Source organism: Myotis brandtii, unplaced genomic scaffold (assembly GCF_000412655.1).
Source record: "Myotis brandtii unplaced genomic scaffold, ASM41265v1 scaffold838, whole genome shotgun sequence".
NCBI lineage: Eukaryota > Metazoa > Chordata > Mammalia > Chiroptera > Vespertilionidae > Myotis > Myotis brandtii.
In genome coordinates this window covers 95,626-103,221 of record NW_005371399.1, presented here as the reverse complement: position 1 = coordinate 103,221, position 7,596 = coordinate 95,626, and positions in this window count along the sequence as shown.

The window sequence follows — 7,596 nt, the reverse complement described above, 5'->3', positions numbered from 1 at the left end:
GGGGCGGACTGCTCACGTGGCTGCTGATCCTTGAATGGGGGCTGGCTGCACGCTGCTGTTGTTCCTCTGATATGGTGGGCTTCTTGTGGGGCTACTGCTCCTAGGACCGGCTGCTGCTCGTTGGACAGGTGCAGGCTGTTGTGGCTCTGTTCCTTGGACTGGTGAGTGCTGTGTAGAGCTGCCACTCCTCGGATGTGGGCGGTCTGCTCGTGTGGTTGCTGTTCCTAGGACCGGGATGGGCTGCCGCTGCTCCTCGAATGCGGCCGGACCGCTTGCAGAACTGCTGCTCCTCAGATGGGGGCAGGCTGCTCACACAGCTGCTGTTCCTCGGATTGGGCAGGCTGCTCGTGCGGCTGCTGCTGCTTGGGTGAGGGAAAGATGCTTGTGCAGCTGCTGCTCCTCGGACTAGTGCAGGGTGCAGGCTGTGCGCAGCTGCTGCTCCTCCGACAGGTCGGACTGTTCGTGTGGTTGCTGCCCTTCGGATGGGGAAGCGGGCTGCTCACACAGCTGCTGCTCCTTGGACAGGGGCAGGCCACATGAGGCTGCTGCTCTTAGGCTCGAGGCAACCTGCTCACGGGGTTGATGCTCCCTGGACAAGAGCGCGCCGCTCACGTGTCTGTTGCTCATGTGGTTGAAAAAATAATGTGAACAGAAGTAGGAAATAAAGAAACAAACAAAAAAAAGGAGAATAAAGAAAGAAGAAAGAAAAAAAGCAACAAACAAAAAAAGGGGAAAACAAAGAAAAAATCAAACGAAAAAGCTAACAAAATAATAAAAAAATAAAATTGAAAAATTGAAATGTCATTCCTTTGGCTGGCTTAAGATCCCAGTTTTCTGGAATGTCTGTGATTCTGTTGTTGTTGTTGCCGGGACTGAAAGGCCCTCTGTAGGCCACACCCTGTTAACTCCCAGGGATTAATCAGATAATTTTAATCCTTCATCTCGTTCAGGGTGGAATCTGGGTGTGGCTGTATTCCTTGCCTGGGGCCTGGAGGGAGGAATTATAGCCTCAGGAGAAAAAATGGCTGCCCAAGTCCTGGGCTCAGGGGTGATTCAGCACTCAATTTGCTGCCACCTCTCCTGGCCCCCCTTCTCTCCCCAGCCTCTCCCCAGATTCCAATCATCCGCACCTTCTCCCGCTCTTCAGCACGGGTGAGTGTCTGTATCTGAAATGTCCTATGAACAGGGTTCAGTGAAAACAAACAAACGCCGGCCGCAGAAATGGGGAAGGCTGAGTCTCTGTAAGCTCCTCTCTTACCTGCACTGCATGGTCTGGTCAGCGCTTCAGGCTGCCCCTTTTAGGCTCAGTCCTCCGTAATTACAGAACCCAGATCTCAAATCCCCCGGCGCCAGCAATTCTGCATCCCCTTTACCCAGTCAGGGGCTGTGCCTGTCCCAAAAGACCCGGCTGTCTTTCCAGGGGAGCTCTGCCCTTCCCAGCTGCAAACCGTCTCACCAGCTGAGTAATTTCGCCAATTCGGGGTGGGTGTTAATAGTTTCAGCTACTTAATCCATTTGCTCCTGGACAAGACCTGGGACGCGTCTGCCTATATGGCCTCCAACCCTCCCCGGCCTTCCACTGTAGTTTGACAGTCTGTTCGATGCTGCTCTGCCTCTGTATACAGGCTGTAGTTTCAGGGACTTCTCTTCCAAGCTCTGGAACCCTGGGCTGGGGTCTGGTGTGGAGCTGGGACTCATTGCTCCTCATGGGCAGCCTCCACAGAGATGATCTCACTCCTGATTAATAAAACTGCACACCTGAGTGTCAGACCAGTCTGTTCTGCACTTCTGCCCCTCCTACCAGTCTCAATGTGGTTTCTTCTTTACTTCTCTAGTTGTAGGATTTACATTCAGCCAGCTTTCAGGCAGTTATGAATGATGGTTGTTCTGTATTTTAGTCGTAATTTTGAGGTGGTTGTGGGAGGCAGCGAGTACCCATGTTTACCTATGCGGCCATCTTGGTACTATCTATCTGTCAATGCCTATTTTCAATCGCAAACATTAAGAATCATTTCATTTGGTATTTGTGTACCCTCAATTCGTCAACTGTTGCTGGTTTTGTACTGTAAATTTTACCTTTTATGTATCCCCATAAAAAATGTCTAGTGGATAAATTTTTTTTGTTCAAAGCTTAGTCTGGCTTCACCCATTATTTCAAATCAGTTAAACCTGAAAATTAAGTGACTTATCAGCTGTTAAAGTGTGTGTACATTTTGAGGGGACACCATCCCCCAAAAATGTACACACACACTTAGATAATTACAAAGGCAGTGTTTGTATTTCAACTGCATTTTCAAACTTCCAGTAGCATTTTATGATGAATTTCCTTTGTTCAAAGCTTAGTCTGGCTGAAAAAGAAACATCAATTGAGCTATCAGCTGTTAAAGTGTATGTACAGCCCAGCTGGCGTGGCTCACTGGTTGAGCATTGACCTATGAACCAGGAGGTCACAGTTCTATTCCTGGTCAGGGCACATGCCCAGATTGCAGGCTCAATCCCTAGTGTGCAGGAGGCAACTGATCAATGTTTCTCTCATCATTGATGTTTCTATATCTCTCTCTTCCTCTCCCTTCCTCTCTGAAATCAATAAAAAATGTATGTAAAAGTGTATATACATGTTTTGGGACACCTTGTATGTATGTTTTACATAAAACACTTATGATAAAAACTCACAGCAAAGTGGGCATAGAGGAAACATAACTCAACATAATAAAGACCATATATGACAAACCCACAGCTAACACCATTCTCAATGGGAAAAAGCTAAAAGCATTTTCCCCAAGATCAGGAACAAGACAAGGATACCTACTTTTATTCAACATAGTACTGGAAGTCCTAGTCACAGCAACTAAACAAGAAGAAATAAAAGGCATCCAAATTAAAAAGAAGATGTAAAACTGTCTTTATTTGTAGATGCATGATATAGAGAGGACCCTAAAGTTTCCACCAAAAAATTATTAGAACTGATCAATGAATTCATTAAAGTTACAAGATACAAAATTAATATTCAGAAATTAGTTGCAATTTTACAAACTATCAGAAAGAGAATTAAGAAAACAATCCCATTTACAATTGCATCCAAAAAATAAAAACCTAGGAATAAATTTAACCAAGAAGGTAAAAGACCTGCACTCAGAAAATTTTGAGACATTGAAGAAAGAAATTGAAGAAGATACAAGTAAATGGAAGCATGCTTATGGATAGAAAGAATTAAATAGTTGAAATGTCCATACTACCTAAGCAGCCTATAGATTTAATGCAGTTCTTATCAAAATACCAATGGCATTTTTCACAGAACTAGAACAAATAATTCTAAAATTTATATGGAACCACAAAAGACCCCAAATAGCCACAGAAATCCTGAGAAGGAACAAAGGTGGAAATATCACCTTTGATATGCTACCTTATATCAAACTATACTATGAGGTTATAGTAATCAAAACAGCATGGTACTAGTATAAAAAAAAAGACACATAGGTCAATGGAACAGAATAGAAAGCACAAAAATACACCCACCTCTAAGTGGTCAATTGATGTAAGACAAAGGAGGCAAGAAAAAAAAATGAAACTAGATGACCTTCTTACATCATATATAAGAATAAACTCAAAATGGATTAATTAAAGACCTATGTAAAACCTGAAACTCTAAAACTCCTGAAAGGAAGCATAGGCAATAAACTCTCTGACATAGTTCTTAGTAATATCTTTTCTGATGTATTTCCTTGGGCAAGGCAAACAAAATAAAAAATAAACAAATTGAACTATAATCAAATTTAAAAGGTTTTGCAAAGCAGAAGAAACCATCAACAAAATGAAAAGACAATCTACTGAATGGGAAAACATATTTGCCAATGATACATCCACTCATATAACTTAACACCAAAAATCAAACAATCTAATTTAAAAATGGGCAGAAGACCTAAATAGACACCTCCAAAGAGGACACACAGATGGCCAAAGATATGAATAGATGCTCAACATCACTAATCATCAGAGAAATGCAAATTAAAACCACAATGAGCTGTCACCTCTCACCTATCAGAATGGCTATCATCAATATTTTTTAAAAAAAACAAATGTTGGCAAGAATGTGGAGAACAGGGAACCCTCATGCACTGTTGGTGAGATTACAAATTGGTGTGGCCACTATGGAAACAGTATGGAGGTTCCTCAAAAAATTAAAACAAGAACTACCTTTTGAGCCAGCAATTCCACTTCTGGGTATTTATTCAAAGAAATCCAAAACACTAATTCTAAAAGATATATGTACCCTTATGTTCACTGCAACATCATTTACAATAGCCAAGATATGAAAGTAATGCAAGTACCCATCAGTAGATAAGTGGATAAAAAAAGTGGTGGTACATATATACAATGGAATATTACTCAGCCATAAAAAATAATTAAATCTTACCATTTGAGACAACATGAATGGACCTAGAGGGTATTATGCTAAGTGAAATAAGTCAGAAAAAGAAAAATACCGTATTATTTCACTTATATGTGGCATCTAAAGAACAAAATAGAAACAGATTAATAGATACAGAAATCAGACTGAGAGTTGCCAAATAGAAGAGGGGTTGGCAAGCCTGGGTGAAAAAGTGAAGGGATTTAGAAGTACAAATTGTAGTTACAAAATGCTCACAGGATGTAAAATACTGCATAGGGAATATAGTCAATAATATAATAACTATATATAGTGCCAGGTGGGTACTAGACTGCAGTATACATTGAACTTCTATGGCAATCATCTGAACCAGCAGTTCTCAACCTGTGGGTCGCGACCCCTTTGGCAGTCGAACAACCCTTTCACAGGGGTCGCCTAAGACCATCCTGCATATCAGATATTTACATTACGATTCATAACAGTAGCAACATTACAGTTATGAAGTAGCAACGAAAATAATTTTATGCTTGGGTCACAACATGAGGAACTGTAATTAGAGGGCCAGAAGGTTGAGAACCACTGGCTAATCACTAAGCTGTACACCTAAAACTAATCCTATATAATAAAAGCCTAATATGCTAAGTGTCCAGTCGTCCAGTCATCCAGCCAACCAATCAAAGTATAATATGCTAATGATATGCTAAGGCCGCTCAACTGCTCACTATGACATGCACTGACCACCAGGGGGCAGATGCTCTGACAGGTAGGTTAGCTTGCTGCCGGGGTTAGGCCAATCAGGACTGAGTGAGTACACACCCTTCAGCCTTCCCACAGCCCCTCCCCAACTGGCCAATCTCCTGCATCCCTCCCTGGCCCTGATCGTGCGCCAGTGGGGTCCCTCAGCCTGGCCTGTGTCCTCTCGCAATCCGGGACCCCTCAGGGGGATGTTGGAGAGCCAGTTTTGGCTCGATCCTGCAGGCCAGGCCAAGGGACCCCACTGGTGCATGAATTCGTGCACCAGACCTCTAGTATAAAATAATATTGAATGTCAACTGTAATTGAAAAATTTTAAATGAGGTAAATAAAAATAAGTTGGCCCGACTCCCAGGCTCAATGGCTCCTCTTAGTTGCCCTGGAGCGGGCATGAATGTCTGACCATAGGCCAAGACTGGTCCCCTACATAATCTGACCTTCCAAGTGATGCAGTCAATCTATGGCAGAGGCAGAAGCCAAGAACCTGTGTGTAGAGAGGCCAAAATGTAGAATCAGGGCCACGTACAAATCAGGGTTGTGGATCACCAGAATTCCAGGAAGCTGAAGAAGCCCAAGGAGGGAGGGAGGAGCAGAGGAGACATTAGGGAGCAGCTGCCAGTGAGGCCCTTGTTGCAGCTGCAGCTGGAGGCCTGAGTGTGTCACATGAGAGCTGGGATTCGCTGAGAGTTATCCATTGATAGGAAAAGCAAGGTATTTTCCAGGGAAGAGACAGCTTTCCTTGCTATCCAGGTCCCAGTAAGGCCTGGAGTTTTTTTAAGGAGCCTCCCTAGGAGCTCCAGGGCCAGGTTGCATAAGGTGGTACAAAGGGGTGGAGAGAAGGAGACAGATCTGATCATGAGGAGGCTTCTGTGGCCCTGATCTGGTGTTCTGTGCTGTGCCCTGGAGGTGCCACCACTACTGGCACTGGAACCAAGAGGCAGCTATTGTTCAGGTGCCAGAACCTGCTAGTGTCTCCTCTTGGAAGAGCTGAACAGAGAGTCAGCAAGCAAGGGCACCTGGAGTATGGTCTGCAGACTTCCGTCTGCAGTACAGGACAGACAGAAGTGTGCGTGGGGCTGAGAGCCAACAGAAAAATCACCCAGGAACAACTCAAGAGAGTCCACTATGGCCTATACCCCACTCATCATCGGAACCAGGACTGAGAAGAAAGTGTGGTGGCTGGTCTTTGCAGCATTTTTCACTTCCCGTGTCACTGTGAGAGTAGCCAACCAGAGTTGACAGCCAGTGGTTGGCCAGGTTATCCCATTCAGGCACCTGGGTATCCTCTGAGCCTATTGGTGTTTCTTGCAGGACAGGCCTGGAGGGCACAGGCCTGTCATGGAGGTCCTCTATGACAATGGTGTAAAGAGGTAAAAATGAGGGGCAGGCAAGGAACAGAAGGGAGGGTCCCAGGCTCGACCTCAGCCCTCCTTCCACAGACATCCACCCACCCATCTGACCCCACCCCCACCCCTGCTCTGTCTGGCAGGTTCATGATGCTGACTCAGCACACTTGACCCCCCACAAACAGACTCCCTATACAGCCCCGACAGCAGGTGACCATCCAGCTCTCTCTAGCCCAGGTGGGCTCTCACTTTGAGCAGGGAAGCCCAAACCCACCCTTCCTAGGAATCAGGCTTGGGGACCCCAGAAGGGCTACAGCATGAAGGTATGGCTTCTCTGCTGTGGGAAGGAGTCTCCCCTGAACACCGCCATGGGCTCTGTGTTCCAGCTCAAAGGGAAAACCTCTCAGGTGTGCAGGCTGCAGGAATCAGGATGCCCCAAGCCCATGCCCCAGCTCTGGGAGGCGAGACAAGGAATTGACTCAAGGCCTGCAGTTGCTGGCCCAGAGAGAAGGAGCAGATAAGCCAGCATGGGGCAAGCCCCATGTCCAATCTGGGGAGTACCATAATCGCTGCTGCCCCATCCTCCTGCAAGAACCCTGCTGCTTAACTTCCTGGGTGGGAGGCTGTGGACATGCTGGGCTGAAGCCACCACTGCCATGTGATTCTCCTCTCTGAGCCTTAGTTCCCCTTGTGTGAGCTCCTGAGGGTACCTGGGGTGGCTTCTCTGTGTCCCAGTCCGGAAGATCACAGGGGGATTGGAGCTCCTCTGATTCTACTCAAGTGCATCAGGGTTCAGCCAGGAGATGCTGGAAGAGGGAAAGGCAGGAGAGACCCCAAAAGCCTGGAATGAAGAAGGCCCAGGAATAACCACTTTGCCCCACCCCCAGCAGAGGTAGCAATCCCAAAGGAGCCACTTCTCCAGGAAAAGGAGCTCAGGTGGCAGCTGGCAATCATAAAGTCATTGCAAAAATGCTCCTGATAGCCAAGCATAAGTGCCCATGCCACTGTTATGCCCAGAGTTCGGGGTCCCCAATAATCCACCACCAGGGAGCCTTTTCCAATGCAAAAGCAAAGGGTCTTTTATTCAAGCCCAGGACTTGCCCCCCCCCC